This window comes from Tympanuchus pallidicinctus, unplaced genomic scaffold, assembly GCF_026119805.1.
Source record: "Tympanuchus pallidicinctus isolate F22 unplaced genomic scaffold, pur_lepc_1.0 scaffold1, whole genome shotgun sequence".
NCBI lineage: Eukaryota > Metazoa > Chordata > Aves > Galliformes > Phasianidae > Tympanuchus > Tympanuchus pallidicinctus.
Window position 1 is genome coordinate 88733141 of NW_026294618.1, and position 16424 is coordinate 88749564.

Sequence of the window (16424 nt, forward strand, 5' to 3'; positions counted from 1 at the left end):
TCCACTCTTGCATGGACATGAATTCATATCATCATCCTATTAAGAAAAAGCATGTTGACAATGCAAAATCCTATTTGGATGACTGAGAAGCAGGATTATACTACTCACTGGAACAAAGAACAGAATGTACTTGCTCAATCACATTCGTGGAGTGATTAGTACCTTTCCTCTTTATCTAGGTTTGTTCAGGGCCCAACCAAACTTCTCCCTCCCCCCTCCCAAATTTTGATTAAAGACTTTGCATTGTGCAGTCCTGTTAAAAATAACAGACAAGGAGCTTGATGTAGCGTCTACACAGTGGTACTGCCAGGATACCTGGCTTTTTTTGTAATGCTGTCAACAAATTGTTGTGAGGACTTGGGAAAAATTGTATTGGTGCCTCCCTGCTCCTCTGCATGTGCTGTCTGCTTGCCTGCAGGTGAGGCAAAACAACAGCCAGGCAAGGCTGAGCCTTCACCAAGCCATGCCAAGGGCAAGAAAATAAAATGTTCCAGGTCGGAGAACCACGGGTTTTAAACAGACATCGTCTAGTATTTCACTGATATTTATACTACAAATATGGGTTATAAATATGCCACATGGCATTAAGCCTATTTAAACAAGTCCCATTCCACTGCATTATAGTTATATGTTTGGAGTAGTCAGCAAAAACTCCTTGGCCAGAATGTCATGCAGCAACTTTCCCTTCCTCTCCCTAAGAGACACCAGGTTTCATTTCCCCCCAGACAGTCATGATTTGTACGAGCCTCACCCACGTGAGTCAGACTGAGGGGTCCTACACTACAGCCTAGTTTATTCAGAAACTTGTCTGCTAAAGGAATTATGTGCCTTCTCCCCTTCTAGCTCCACTCTCTCCAGTTTCTCTTTCCTCATTATTGGTTTTTCCTGTTCATGTTTTGCCTGTGCCCCTTCTTGGGTTTGCAGGGCTTCCGCATCATGACCACTTCCAACACCAGCTATGCTTCCTTTTCAAGCCTCTCCTCTCCTGCATGTGTCTTCCTAAAATGACCTTGCTCTATGCTAACCAGGCATGTTCTCCAGACACATGAACAAAAGGACTAGGAGTGGAAGATATTCTCAGTTTTTCAGGTAACACTGTTGTTTCTATCCCAAATGATAAGCGTATTTTTTTTCTTTTTGTAAGAACAAAAATTAGGCATCCCATGCCTTCTGTATCCTTGCTGACCTGTTTCAGAATTGGCTGTATTTTATAGATGAAACCAGAATTGGACACATTAACTGGAGATGTTGCGGGAGGGTTTCAGTTCTCAAAGTATGTTGTGATTCAGTGTTTTTCCTGAATCTGATTACAGGATACAACTGGTTTTTTTTAGGCTACCTATTTGCTGCTTCCCAGGCAATGTGATCACATGGCATGGCCAGTGCAGCAGTTATTTAGGCAAATGTATTCACCAACCTTTCTGTTAAGCTCATTTATTTGCTAATTTATCATGCTTCCTACTGTGGCAAATGTTATTTGTCAATGCTATTGTGCAGTTTTATTGGTGCTTTTACTGGTACCTCGTACTGGTCAATGCAAAGAAAGTATGATAAATAAAAGGGATTTGGTTGAAAGCTGGGCTTTAAAAATATTTTAAAGCTGGGCTTTAAAAATATAGCCCCCACACTGTTTTCCTGGTATTCCTTGCTTTTTTCCAGCTAATAAAAGATCTCGTCTCTCTTTTGCTGTTGCGTAAACGGCCCACATTTGTACTGAGCAGGCACAAATTTACTCAGTTGAAATGCTGTAACTGGTCAATCAGAACACAACAAATCAAAATTTTTTTTTTTGTTTTAAAGAAAAACCTCGTGTGTTTTAGTTCCACTTATATTTGCCCTAAATACTATGACAAGGCAGCTAACACCTTAGACTGATTCCACAGCTACTTTATTAAAGAGCAGGTTATTTTCAGGTCTGAAATAGAACACGGTGATCCAAGTATGAGGATGGGATACATAGCCAGAACAGTCTTCCACTAAATTGTTTACCAGATGTTACAAAACTCAGTGATTATAGTTAGAAACAGAATCAACACCTTGGCTCATGCCTTCATTTTTGACTCTCAGTGGGAGTTCTGGTTTACTTCCTACCAAGTGTTTTTAAAAAAATTGGCTGATGTTTAACCTCTGATGAGTTTTGAAACAACAAGTAAGTTTCAAAGGACTATGGGGAAAAAGAACAGAAAAAGTGGTAAGTGAACGCCAGGACTGTCAGACTGACAACAGTCCCAAGCATAACAACTGAAACAGCTATTACAACGCTCAGTTGGAGTCAAAAATGATCACCCAAAGATCATCATACCAGCTTGACAAGTGATTTTAATTATGGTTGAGTGATAAAAATATGTTTGTTTAAAAGACTCCTATTAGCTCCTTGGCTTTGTTCTGCAAGATATTTGGATGAAGAATTACAAGACAGCAAAACTACAAGTGTTTACAAAATGGCTAACTGGCAGATCTGAAAATGCCATTAGAAGCAAGGGCTCCTTCCAAGCCAGGTATTTATAACACAAGGATCACTTTTGATGTGTTATTAGATTATTTCTTTCATTTATCTGTAAAAACATAAACTCTTTCCTCATGAAGGTTGAACAGTTACAGCTGGTGAACTTGTGAGTTCCCTGGGAAAGGAAGTTATTCAAGGACAAAGAGAACAGGAGTCATTTACTGTAAAAAAGTGATCTGCAGCATTCAATGAAGTATATGTAGGCAAGCAGTATGCTTTTCAGCATGATAACTAAACATCTCAATCCAAAAAATGCAGGCTTTTACATAAAGTCTAACCAGGAAATCAGTGTTGCTGAAAAGCACTCCTATCTTTTGCTAGATAAACAGATTCCTGTGTTTTTTCATGGTGACAGTAGCCAAAACTAGTGTAATATCACTGTCTATAAGGAGTGGGAATCTGGAGCATAAGTACAGTCTCTTTGGATGGACAAATGACTGCTGCTGAAGTTACGAATCCTGCTCCAAAACTTTATGACTTAAACAGCACATATGATTATCAAGGTTGGACAAATTCATCCTGAAAGAAAGGTGTATGTCCTTCCTAGTGAGGTAAATTATTCTTTGTAACTGTTTAATGAAAGGTGGCATGTAAATAAATGAGGTTGGACATATTTCTAGCTCTTCTTCCCCACTAACTCTGCAGACAGCAATGTGATGAAGGAAGTCCTAGGGAAAAAATCAGACTGGATAACTACAACAGTTTATTCTTTATCCACCATGGATCACTTTTATTTGAAATTTTCTTTTATTTTTCTCAGTTTTGGCTGCCATTTTAATTTATGTAATCTCTGATTTTAGAGCAGTGTGATACAAAGAGACACAAGAACAGTTACAATACTCAGATCCATGGGCCAAATGCTGCAGACTGCACTAATAACACTTAGTCTGGTGTGGGGATTGCTTATTTTGGCAGTTAGAGCAAACGATACCATTCCTTCAACAGAAAGCAGCGACAGAGAAGGCTCCAATGCTTAGATTTGATTTCAGATGCTCTTTGCCTTACTAGCTATCATTGTGAAACGCCTATGTTGGCACATTAATCTACAGTGTGTGGGTGGTTTTTAAGCCCCAAGCTCTAGTTCAGCATTATTTGTTTTCACCAATAGTTAAACTCTGTAATAGTATCAACTGAGAGAATAAAAAATTGTCTTCTAGAGGAAGAAAAGCCTCTAAAATGCCAGATAAACTCACAAAACTCTGCTGACACTGCCCCTTGCTGTTTGCCGTGTCATTTTCAACCCATGCCAAATTCTGCTCATTTTGCTAAAATAAGTGCTCACACTAACATTAGCAGAAATTTCTCCATGAGGAAGGCAAGAAGGGATCATCTCTCTGTAGATACCATCCAATCTGAGTATTAGCACACTTGGAACTTTTGGCTGTAACCCACATCTGCTGTGTGTGACTGGTTCTGCTTTATGAGCAAATTCATGGACATTAGTGGAGCTGACAGCGTTTGACACCATTAATTTGTAGACTGCATCAAAATAAAGAAAGAACTTCCTCTTTTCTCTTGTGTGAGGAAACAATGACAAGATTTGGCATTTATTTTATTTGTAATGGGAAAATAATCCGTTTCTTTCTTTATCTTTTAGGCAGTATAAATAAGACATAATCAACAAGTGAAATTCCCAGCTCTGTAAGTACAACCTGTTCTTAACCACTAACTATTCACCATTTCCTTCATAAGGAAAGGAGATCCAACTCCTACACTTGGAGCATCTCAGCCCGTTTCTCATCTAAGCACATTTCCGTTACAAAAGGCCAGAACTCCCTCCCTCCCTCGTGAGTCAGTAAAAACTGACAATGGTAATTTACACCTGTGAAAACATGGCCCAACAAAAGGATAAATCTAGCAGCATTTCTCTTGATTTTTTAAGGTTCTAAGTTACTAAAGCCTCTTTAGCCAGGACAGACTTTTGTCTCTTACCTGAAACCAAAAGGCAGCAAGTGAAGGGATGCTGAATTGCTAATTCTGCTTGATGCTGTGAAGTGATCAAGAACTTACTTTGGCAAACAAAATTTCATAGTGCTTACATTAATGCAAGTGACTCCATATTTTGCGATTGAAAGACATTGTTGGTAAGCTGGAAAAACAGAAGCAGAAGACTCACAGCTATTTGCAAATCACTGACAGGGATTATATGAACCTCTGGAGAGGTATGGGCAGGGTTTTTTTTAACATTGATGTTGTACAACAGTATTTAGGGAGGAAGGGAAGCTGGAGTAAAAGAGAAACAAGATGCTTTATCCCTGTTTAAGCATTGCTTGCTGAAGCAGAATGCTTTCCCCTTTGGCAGTGGAATAGGAATGCAAAGTTAAAATAGAGTCAGTGCACAATGGTTATGACAAACTCCTGCTCCCTGCATCCTCCAGTAGTTCCCACTAGTTCTGTCCTCCCCTTTTACAAATGCTGCTTTCAACAGCATTGATTCTGAAATCATTGGGAAGGATGCTTTTGTGATGAAGTGACTGCAGTAGAACTTAGAAAACTATTCCTTAATTCCTAGCTCTGAAACAGGCTCCATGTGACCCCAGGTATGATAATTAATTTCTGGTGTCTTAATTTCCTCACTGTAGAAGAGGTGATAGCATATTTACTCTGTTCTAGCTGGTGCATCTTTTTGGGCAGAAAACCCTGGAAGATGATCTTTGGGCCATACGGTGTCTGCCACAAAGGAACTCAGATCCCAGACAGAGCTGCCAGCTGCACAGGATTGGAAACAGGGAGAAGAAAAATTTGTGAACCACGCTGCCCAGTAAATCACTGAAAGCTGTAGTCATACATTTGATATTTCCTTCATTGTGGCTCCCCTGGAATGCTGATATGCATGTTTCTTTTCTACAGACTGAAAAATGTATTATTAAAACCATCTCTCTAGCACTCCATAAACTCGCAATGATAGAAAGTTGATGTTTGCATATATAAACACATTAATTTTCACTGATTGCTAAATGATCCATTCAATTGCCCAAGATTAGCAACAACTGGCATTTCTACATCTGTGAGGATGAAATTATGTATTTATATAATTGACTGTATAGATTATTCACACAAACTCCAATCATCCTGAGATAAAATGCTGCAATTTTTTACGCCGTTGAGCTGTTTGGAGAAACAACTTGTTCTTATTCTCAGATGTTGTGTTCCTGAAAGTCACAAAGAAATTTCATTCTAAACTGGCTAAAAACCCAAACAGAAATTACTATTTTGACTAATATCTGTCTCATGCAGAAAATTACATGAAGAAGAACACAAGTTATAAAAAGACCACTGTGTACCATAAAGCACTTAAGTACTCTGTTGACAGATAGAGGTTTGGGTTGTTTTTTTTTTTATTTGTTTTTTTAAAGAAAGATACCATTCCTTTTTCCTAAAACATGTGACTCCCTGTTAAAAGGCACTGAGGCTTCTTTCTGCCTGCGTGACGGGGAATTCTGAGAAGTTTGCTGCCTTCCAGGAGCCAAAATGTGGGACATTGCCAGAGTGCCACAATTTGTCATGAGCATGGATTGCTCTCCATTATTGCTCTTTCATGTAGGCAGGAAAAACACTGGAAGCTGGAACACAGGCAGAATCAAAGAAGGCTATAAGGCTCTGGGAACTCTAGTGCCTAAGCTATCTTCTCTCAGTCTTGGATTAAAGAGGGAATACAGAAATAGACACGATGCAAATCAGCTCCTGGCTACGTGGCTGGTGCTGGCATGAGGGTTCCAGTTTTTATGATAATGGGACTTTCTGTGAAGTTTATAACCTGTTAGAAATGGAAGGGGTCCACCTGTCCAGCACAGGTAAGGCAATTTTCGGCAGCAGGCTGGCCAACCTCACGAGGCAGACTTTAAACTAAATGACTTTGGGGTGGCTTCCAAACTGGCAATGCTTGTGCTATTGCAACCAACTGGGGAATATGCCAGGCCAACCACAACAGTGACAGATGTTCCTTAGCTGCCTCCCATGAGATAAGTCAGAAGTTCAACCTCCACAATTATGCGTACAGCTATCGGGAACTTCTTGCATCCCTCAAGAGAAGCCAACATCCCCTGCTCCCTTTTCTTCTCTGATGTGCCTGTATACCAAAGGATGCAGCATGGGAAATAAACAAGAAGAGTAAGAGATATATGTGTGGTCACAGAGCCATGATCTCATTGTGATCGTGGAGACATGGGACAGCTTACATGACTGACATGGATGGCTGTACTCTTTTTAGGAAAGACAGAGCATCGAGGTGAGATAGTGGAGTTGCTCTTTATTTGAGAGAACAACTGGAATGTATTAATCTCTGCCTAGGGGGAAATGATCAATGAAAGGAGAGCTAATGGGTGAGAATGAAGGGGCAGACTAAAATGGGTGACACCATTGTGGGTGTTTACTACAGGCACCCATAGGTGCCTGTGATCAAGAGGAAGAAGTTGATAAGACCTTCCACAGACAGCTGAAAGTAGTTTAGTGAATATTGGTTCTCATGGAGGGAGAGAACTTCAACTAACCCTGCTATTTGCTGAGAAACCAATGCTAGTAGGCATACACAGTCCATGAAGTTCCTGTAGTATGTGAAAGATAACTTTCTGATACAGGTGGTGGTAGAGACTATGAGAAGAGATTTGCTGCTGGACCTTTTCTTTATGAGTAAAGGAGGTACTGGAATCAGTCTGGTTCAACATTTTCATGAGAAGGGATGGAGTACACTCTCAGTAAGTTTGCTGATGATGCAAAGGTGGGAGGAGTGGCTGAAGCACGGTTGTGTTACTACTCAGTGAGACCTGGGCAGGTTGGATGCTTGTGTGCATTAGTACAGGTTAGGGGCTGACCTGCTAGAAAGAAGGCCTAGGTGCCCTGGTAGACAGCAGATAGGCCATGAGGCAATAGTGTGCCATTGTGACTAAGAAGGGGTAGATTAAAAAGAGTGTGGTTAGCAGGTTTAGGGAGGTGATCCTCCCCCTCTACTCTGACCCGGTGAAGCTACATCTGGAATTCTGTGTCCAGTTCTGGATTCCTCAGTTGAAATGGGAGACAGGAAGAGATTTAGAACTGGATGGGCTGGTCCAGTGTGCTTCCCTGGAATGGTGGACTGAGGCTGTGATGGAGCCATAGAGATGAGCTTCAGTTAGGGTTTTTCAGAATTGCAGAACTTGCCAACTAATGATTTGGGTGGCTCATTTTCTTGCATAAAGTGTGGGTTACATTTCTGGGTTCCCTCAGTTAGGGCTGGTTTTGATCAATCTTTCACAAGTGTTAAGTTTTTCCCAGTTTCCTACCAGTTCATTTGGGACAGTTTCATGTGCATATCAGCCAAGGTTTCTGCTTCTCTACTGAGCTGATCAGCCACAGGAGATCTGACTCAAACATCACAATATCATAGAAATATTGTTTGGGAGAGAATTCTGGAACTTACAGGCTATGGAAACACTGTCTCATGCTTCCAGGCTTCCAAAAAATCTAATTCAGCTGTAGCTCTTAATCCCTCATAACTGAAGAATTTGGAGGACTTTCTAGATTCAACAGATAAGTTTGACTCTCAAACTCAATGTATAAATAAGTTTGTTTTTTTCTTCTTTTTTTGTTCATTGGCATAAAAATGGATTATAATGGATTTATTTATTTTTTTCCAGAATTTTCACATTTCCTTTGGAGTAGAAATTTTTCTTTTTTATTACGAAGACACTTCTTGAAACCTGGCCTCTGGTGGATTCTGCAGCATAACTTGAGCTTTTTCCGTACTCGTTAGATGCTCTTTCTAGTAAACATGGCTTCTACCGAGAACAAGAAATGTGAGCATTCTCCTAGTCAGACATATTCAGTGTTGGGGTGGTCATGGAATTACTGCTTTCACAGTAGTTTCATACGTCATGCTGCTGTCACAAATGTAAGGAAGGTAGCATTTCCAATGCTTTATATACCATATGTAAAAGTCATGAGAAGAGCTTCTCATGTGAAGTTAATCAAGGATGCTCTTCCCAACTGTGACATTAGGAACTTCATGAGATTCAAAGCAGCAAAACGTTCAGTGAACCACTAAATTTAAACTCTGACTCTTTTAAACCCTAGAATTGAAAATCTAAATAACACGTGAAGGCATTCAAGAGGAAGCCCTACACTTTGCATGTTTCCTTAGTGTTAATGTTTCACTTATGCAGTTTTTAAACTAAAGAACAACAGCACAGACAGCTTGAAAAATGAAAAATTTTAATACTGTCAAAAAAGTGTTTTAATTAAAATTACATTTTTACATTTTATTCAGCGTGTTTTATCTGCAATGTATTTATTTCTAAAATGAAACAAAGCACTATGCATGGTATTTTGTTCTGCCTTTTCAGGATTAATCTCTGCAGGTGTTTGAGGCTTTGTCTTTATTTTAACAGGTTTGTGTACATCTGCACCATGTGACCTGGGTTTTCTTCTTGCAGCTGACTGGAGAACTAAGTGCTTGCTGTGTAACACAGATTGCATATTTGGAAAACAAGTCCATATCTACATGACTGTATGGATTGAGAACAGGTAAGATATCTCATCTGAATGTGTGGCTGTCCAAACTACTGTGCATGCTGATAAATTTCAAGGTTTTAAAAGCACACTGTAAACAGCAACAAAAGTAGAAATGGTTGTGGGAGGGAGGGAATTCTACATGAAAAGAAAAAAAAAGTGCAATCTTCAACTGAGCAGAAAATTAGTTTTGTCCTCATGTTATTCTAGCAGAGTGGCAAAACAGCCTTCATTCATTTTGTCTTTTAATATGCAAATGATAAACAGAAGCCTATATTTGTGGGCATAAAATCATTTTATACTGCACAAATGATTGCACATTAACCCCATTAGCAGTGACTGTACATCCACTATTGTTCTGTTCAACACTTCAGAAGACATAAATTCTTATCTATCCACTGTGACTTCTAAATTTTGAGTTTTTCAGGGACAAAATTTCTTTTGTCAAGACAGACATTTCTGGAGCTAACCTATCCTTTTGTGGAGATAAACGTTAAATGACAAAAGTGAGTTGTCTTTCCTTAGCAGAATACTGGTATATAAAAGATACAAATGATGCTGAATCCTCACTTCCTCACGTTATGGCTTCTATGTGCAGGAGCCTTGTATTCATGTGGGCTTTTAAATTAACAGAAACCACACACAACAATACATTCCTGATGAGCTGTACAAGAGAAATGATAAGCAACTATTATAAAGAACATAGATAATGTCCTCTTGATCTTCTCCAACAAATGAGTTTCTGTGCCTTGTGTACTTCTGTGGGAAGATCACTTTCTTTTAAAATATTAAAATCAATCAACAATACTAAGTTTAAAATGCTTATGTGAAAGCCAGCATTGAGGAAAGGCTAATGTGATACGGAGCATGAAGTTTTAGAAAACAAGCAAAATTCTTATTATGTGATGTGGTTCTGGACTTATTCTCTTGCTTCTCTGTAGATCTTCTGTGATCCAATTTTCTTAATCTGTAAAGGAAAGAGTTATCTTTTCCTTCTTGGATGGTATGTATCTTCCTTAAACAATTGCATCTTAGTGTCTTCTTTGAGCTATCTTTGTTTTCAACTGCATTATATGTATTATACTGCAGTAACAGTGACAACCTACTGCAGATCTCTGATAACTGATATCCTTTCTGCACGCATTCTTAAAAAGCAGCAACTTTCAGTTTTCTTGCTTCAAAAATTTGATTTTAAATTGTGGGTTTTCTGTGCAGAAATGGTGAATAGTCCCATATCTATAAATTTTCCAACAGAGAATCAGGATATGCCTTAAAACCAGCTGAATGAAGAAATCTGAACACATTCCACAGTGCTTTCAAGGAAAGGGACGAATGTATCGCTGTTCAACCATCTCTGCTTCCTTTCAAAAAACAAAGGGTATCAGAGACTCTGCTTAAATGTTGGGTACTGCAGGCTTCAGCCAAGAGGTGGCGTTAAGATGCAATGCAATGTTGTCTTAGCAATAAAATATTACCTGTTTTAACAGTAGTATGCCTGATGCTTAGAGGTACACAAACCAGTTAAGGAAACAGAAAATACACTGTAGGTGAGCAAAGGAATTCGACAGGAATTCAATTGGTCTGAGTTGGGACTGAAAAACTAGAGTAACTTATGCCTTAAGTAATCACTTGTAATGTATACCAAAGATTCTTACACTTTGTAAATTAGAATGCAGCTGTGCAAATGTGAACCAGCAGCTGGATACAGCTACTATTTTAGATGTTAGGTAAGATACTTAGACGCTTGAGGGATTAGGACTAGATGATCTTTAAGGTTCCTTCCAACCCAAGCCATCCTATGATTCTTATATTATTGTCTTAACCGTACTTGGAATGATGAATTTTTTTAGGCATGCCTCCTCATCATAAAAAAGACAAGTATTTACAAACCAAACAAATGAAGCCAGACCTAATTTGAAAACAAAACTATACTCACATTTAACACTGGAATGCAAACTCTTTGATGCAGATGAGTCAACAGCAGCTGTATTAACAAATGAAGGTTCAGTCCATTGAAACGCTTCTATTCCAAATAATCTTACAAAAAAAGGGGTTATAGATGAAACTGGTGATATCAAGGTGTTGAATTCCTCATAGAAATACGGTACTGGTATGCATAATGTTAGCAGGTCTGCAAGCCATCACATCCTTTTTTTTCTTTTTTCCCCTAGTCATTTATACTGTTTTCTGTCTGTTTCCTGTTTCTTACCCAACAGTGAGCTTTCAAAACCTAGAGTAAATGAAATATAATCAAATCAGTTGAGTTACACTATATTAAACTAACTGAGGGTTTGACTCCTTGTCCTCATCTGAGTGAAAGTGCCTCAGAAGTGCTATTGTTGATTCAGAATTAAACCTGGGTCTGAATTTTGTGGTTGTAGGCCTTGTTTACTTTGGTATAGAAATAAGAATTAGTGCAGTTAATGTTATTAACATTCTTTTTAGTTTATAAGTCAAAAAAAGCTGTGTACATCTTATTTCAACATCAGTTGTTAGTCAGAAAATACTTCAGGAATGACTAGCATGGCTGCTATCAGTCAGAGCCTCCAAGTGATGGTGTAACGAGATTCAGGTTATTCCTAGACTGAAGGGTATCAGTTCTTGATCATCTGTCTATCGGTAGAAGTTATTTGATTACATGATTACATAGGCATTTTTGTACACTATGTTTTCTGTTATTAGGTCATTTGATTTTTCTATGCAAATAGTGAAATCAAGTGAGTTTCCAGGAACAAAGCCATGTCACTGTACTGCTGCATACTCTTCAGTAAGTCACGTGTCTGTATGGGAGATGGTATGAATACTGATGGAAGTGTATGTCTCATGTGCTATACCTAGAGATAACTACAATATATGGACAAAAACTATTTTTGACTGTGAAGGAAGAAGTAATCAGTCAGAAGCACAGTACTCCAGTTGCATTTGAAGGACACTGACTCCATTTTCATCCAAAACGCTTTAGTGATTACTGCTACATGTCACAGCAAATCAGAGCTTGTACAAGTGCTCCAAACAGTGTTTCAGACATGCAGGACTAGCTACTGATTGGAGTGAGGCCAAATAGACTGTATTCAAAAAGCTGCTCTACTTTAAAAAAAAAAAAAAGTGAATATTTATAAGGGCACTGGAGAAAGCCTCTAAGCAACCCTGATCAGATTTTGCGGAGGCATGAAGCCCTATCATCTGCTACGTATCTGCAAGGATATGGAGCAAGTGACAACTCAGCACTTCAGCACAAGGTACGTGCAGACCTTGATCTCCTTGCAGAATTACAGTTCTTAGTATCTATGAAAGTTCAACTCTGCAAAGAGAACCTGACTGGAACGATGAAGCATTATAATAAGGAAAAAGTTTTTTTTTTAATATTAGAGGTTCCTGCTCTCGTGTGCTCTAAAGCTAACTTTTGAAACTATAATTTCAGATGGTAAAACATAAGAAATAGAAATTTTAGCCACTGGAAATTTTGACTGGCATCTATGCTGAGAAGGCCTTTCCAGCTTAACTGAACTGTGCTAGAGACATGCAAGACTGACCTGCGAAAAAAACAAAACAAAACAAAACAAACAAAAAAAAAAACTAAAAAACAAACCCAACTGAAATCTGTTTTGGAACAAAGCACTTGGCTTCTTTTATGCCAAGAATATCTTCTGTGTATTTTCTTTTGAGCTTTAAGAATGTAATAAACAACTGAAGAAGCATCTTTGAGTTGTTTTCTTTTATTTTTCAATCTTCACTCTTGTTTTAGGATTCATCAGTTGAAAATGATGAAAATTTCGATTATACACGACAATCTTTGCTTTACTTAATTTTTTTGTTCCTAATACTTTATGTTTATGAGAAATGCACTGCGATTTGAGTTCTGCATTCCTTAGAGTTTGCTATTTCTGTGATGTTAGCAAAACAAGAGTAAAAGTCACTTAAGAACAAGAGTACGCAGCAGCAGTCCAGCCTCCAAACCATGATATGAGTGGTAAGGCGATGAACAGGACCAAGGTGAATGTACTGCAACTTCAAAATGATGATTCTGATACAGTGATAAAATAGTTCACTGGATTTGTGTTAGTTAGCCTAAGATTGCTGAAAATGACCAGTCTCTTGGCAGAAATAGCAGCAGCAGTCTGATCTAGTGTTCCACAGCTATATGTTTCTGCAAAGTTCACTGTGTGTTTTTAAGTGAATTGTTTGGTTAAAATGGCTGGGAGTCTAAAGACTGGAAGTCTTGCAATAACCTAACTACAGATACAACCATTCACTTCACTTGTTTTCATCTGCACTTCAAACACCAGGAACTTTACACAGTTCCAGGCAACAGGGAGAGGACATTTTTTAAATTCCAAGTTCTCCTTAAAGCTTGAAGCTATTTGCAGAAGAGAGGGTGTCTGAAAAGCTATCTCAATTACAAATGTAAACTACAGGAACTTCCTTCTAGGTTCTCAGGACTGATGCTTTAATTTTCTAAGCCTCTAAAGCTGTAACCTCTCTGTTATTCTTCTGGGGGCTATCTCAATTAAATAACTACCTGCCCTAGCTCTCATTTTACCTTTCCTTTTATTTCAACTGACATATACATCTAAAGAGAAACCACTATTAATATACATGCAGAGAATTAAATAATTTTTCTCTTGCTGAAATTAAATTGTCATTTTGTAGAATGATTTGACTATGTATACTTCACACCTCTCAGCAGCAGGGATTTGCTTCTCCTAAAGCAGTTCCAATCAAGAGGTCTACATATCTCCTCTTTTACAGCATGCTGTGTTGTGTCTCAGCTTTAAATTCTGCTACGTCTCTTGAGTTAATGAAGGTGGGAGTGAGCAAAGAAGGAGGAAGAGATTCATCAGCCAGTCAAAAGTCTATCAGACAATCAACATACCCTGGAATGTGATTTCATCTTTCAGTGACGTGGATAGCATCATCACTGAAGAGTGAACATACCTTTGGCAGACATCAGTTTCTTGTAGTAAGCAGCCATGTGATCTCAAACGATGTGCTGATTGGAGAGCTTGCAGGAAGATCCAGGAGAAAAAAACTGCAAAAGGAGAAATCTTAGTTCATCCGATGGGGCAAGAAACGTCTTTTAAATTGTTTTTATAACGTTAATAGCTTAAAAAATATTTTACCACCTTTTGATTGCAACAAGATCAAGTCAATATTCTTTAATTTCTTTCAGGAAGTAAGGGTAACACAAAATATAACAAAAAGTGGTAAATTATTGTCATTTTGCGTATTTTTGAATACTTGAGAACTACTACTTTCAGAAAATAATATACAAGCTTCAGATCTTACAGAACTCTGGAGAAGACTAGAGGATCTCACTATTTATTATCTGATATAATGAGAGACGTTTATATTTTGAATGGTATAAGAGTGGAAACATGCACACACAAAAAATCAACCACATAATAACATCTTGCTTGTTGGTAAAACCAGCCCTTACTCTTCCAGTCTGTAGTGAGGAAAATGGACTGGATGTACACAAAGACAGAATTAGGTTCAGCAAACAAAGCAGAATGTAGAACAGCAATACGTAATGCACTAACTGGCCATAACCCTCCTCTGAATCTCTGACTCAGTTTCTCCAGTCAGGATGAATTTGTCTCTGCATCTGACAGAAGTTCATTTGCCCAGGAAGAAAGTCAAGGAATGGGTAAGTATTTGTTTTTAGTTTTAACTCTGTAGGGTGGCTGAGAAAGATTGTTGAATTTCAAGATGTTTCAGAATAAAGCATCATTTCTGGATTCCTTCTCAAACCACCGGATGGGATTTATAGATAGAAAGTTGCTAGCAGATAATTTTTTTTAAAAAAACAGAATACTTGAGACTAGAAAGCTAAGGTGCCTTTCACCTTTGATTCGCAGATGCAGAGTAGCTCTTACTGAGGTAATCAGCCTATCCAATCTGTTCAGATTTGGCTTTCTGACACAATGAACTGAATGTCTGTTTTATCCTTCACATCCATAACGTACAATTTCAGTTAATGACTTAGCTTCAAAGTATGTATTTTATTTTGAAAAAAAGAGGTGATTTTGTGCTGAGAGTCTGGAATTCAATCTTTCCAACCTTGATTTGCCTGCTTTCTTACTGTGTTGCATTTACTTGCCTAAATCACTTGCCTACCAAGTGAGACAGCACTACAAACCGTTTTTCACAGCCAGAGAGTTCAACTGCCTCCAATTTATTTTGTCATCTTTTGGACAAGCACCAGAACATGGAACAGGACAGAACACCTAACGCCTTATGTATTGCTTCATTTAGTATTATTTAGTAATGTGCTCTGACAAGGGACTGGGATGGAGCCCAGCTTTCAGCAGCCTGTCCAGCTGCAGCCTCACATCCCACCACAACCAGGCATGGAAAGGTGATGATACTTCCACTCCAGAACCTCCTATTTTGGTTGTTCATCAAGCATGTGCACTCAGTCTGAATGCTTACACCATGACACAGTGCAGTGACACGAAGAGAAACAGTGACTACATGTTTGCTATAAACAATGGACAACTTGGTGGAAAATGCTGACCAAATCACATTGATGTCTTTGTTGCAATAAAATTCAGCAGGAGATTTGATACTCAAAGCAGAAAAACGTAAAGCTTGCGGTGTTTCCAAACATGGTCCTGATGATAGTATCAGACTAAAGAAATCAAATGCTTTCCTGTACCTGATAGCAACAGTTCTTCACTATCCAAACTTCAAAGATGTAATTTTTACATGAATTTTACCTAAGGTGCTGCAACCTCCTGCTGACAAAAGTGTCTGGAACAAACTCTTCAGTAATAACCAGTGACATTTCTAGGTGGTGTGAAGTGGGACCGTTCTGCTGAGTTCAAGAAATGCCGATATCCTAAGTCACAGCAATGAGAGGCTCTTGTCACTAAGGAAAAGAAAATAATATTTTGGGAAACATCCCAAGTAATTCCTTGATTGGCAGTGACAGCCTGTATTCAATATATGCAGTGAAAAAGACAACATGGCAGAAGAACTGTGTGGTGATCCAAACAATATCCAAGGATTAAAAAGGGATGGAAAATCCATTTATAAAAGAACATTACAACTCCAAATTTAAAATGCAGAAGATGTACAAGGCACCAGTAGTTTAATCTAATTTTTCGTCTTTCATATAATCTAACTCTATCTTAGGTCCAGACATTGTGCAATAAGTGGTATTGTGGTTATTCCTATGTAAGAAAAAAAGAAAAGCAAGTTCTTTTATTTGCCAGAGACATTCTGTTGAACTTTGGCAAATCATTTTGTCTTCTTGTGTTTCAATTTCTCCTATGAAAAGAGGACATAAAAAGCACATCTGTATCTCAAAGGACACAGTTTTAAGGATAAGCACGATAAAATGGGAGATACAATTCTCATCAAAATACCCCTAACCTCCTAGAAAGGGTGCTTTTACATGAGCTCACTGGAAAATTCAAACTTGTAAACAGAT

General features: G+C 38.4%; 1 long non-coding RNA gene across 4 annotated transcripts; it reads left to right on the plus strand.

Annotated features, from left to right (window-relative positions):
• Nucleotides 1–775: 775 nt before the first annotated feature.
• On the plus strand, nt 776–16129 carry LOC128079726 (uncharacterized). 4 transcript variants are annotated; one of them, XR_008206297.1, is made up of 6 exons: nt 776–1089; nt 4104–4147; nt 8869–9004; nt 9931–9992; nt 13739–14636; nt 15141–16129. It is a non-coding gene; the product is annotated as an uncharacterized LOC128079726 (long non-coding RNA). The 4 variants fall into 4 exon arrangements; XR_008206295.1 differs by lacking the exon at nt 15141–16129 and having other exon boundaries at nt 13739–14801; XR_008206296.1 differs by lacking the exons at nt 13739–14636; nt 15141–16129 and adding an exon at nt 10244–12687.
• Nucleotides 16130–16424: the final 295 nt, after the last annotated feature.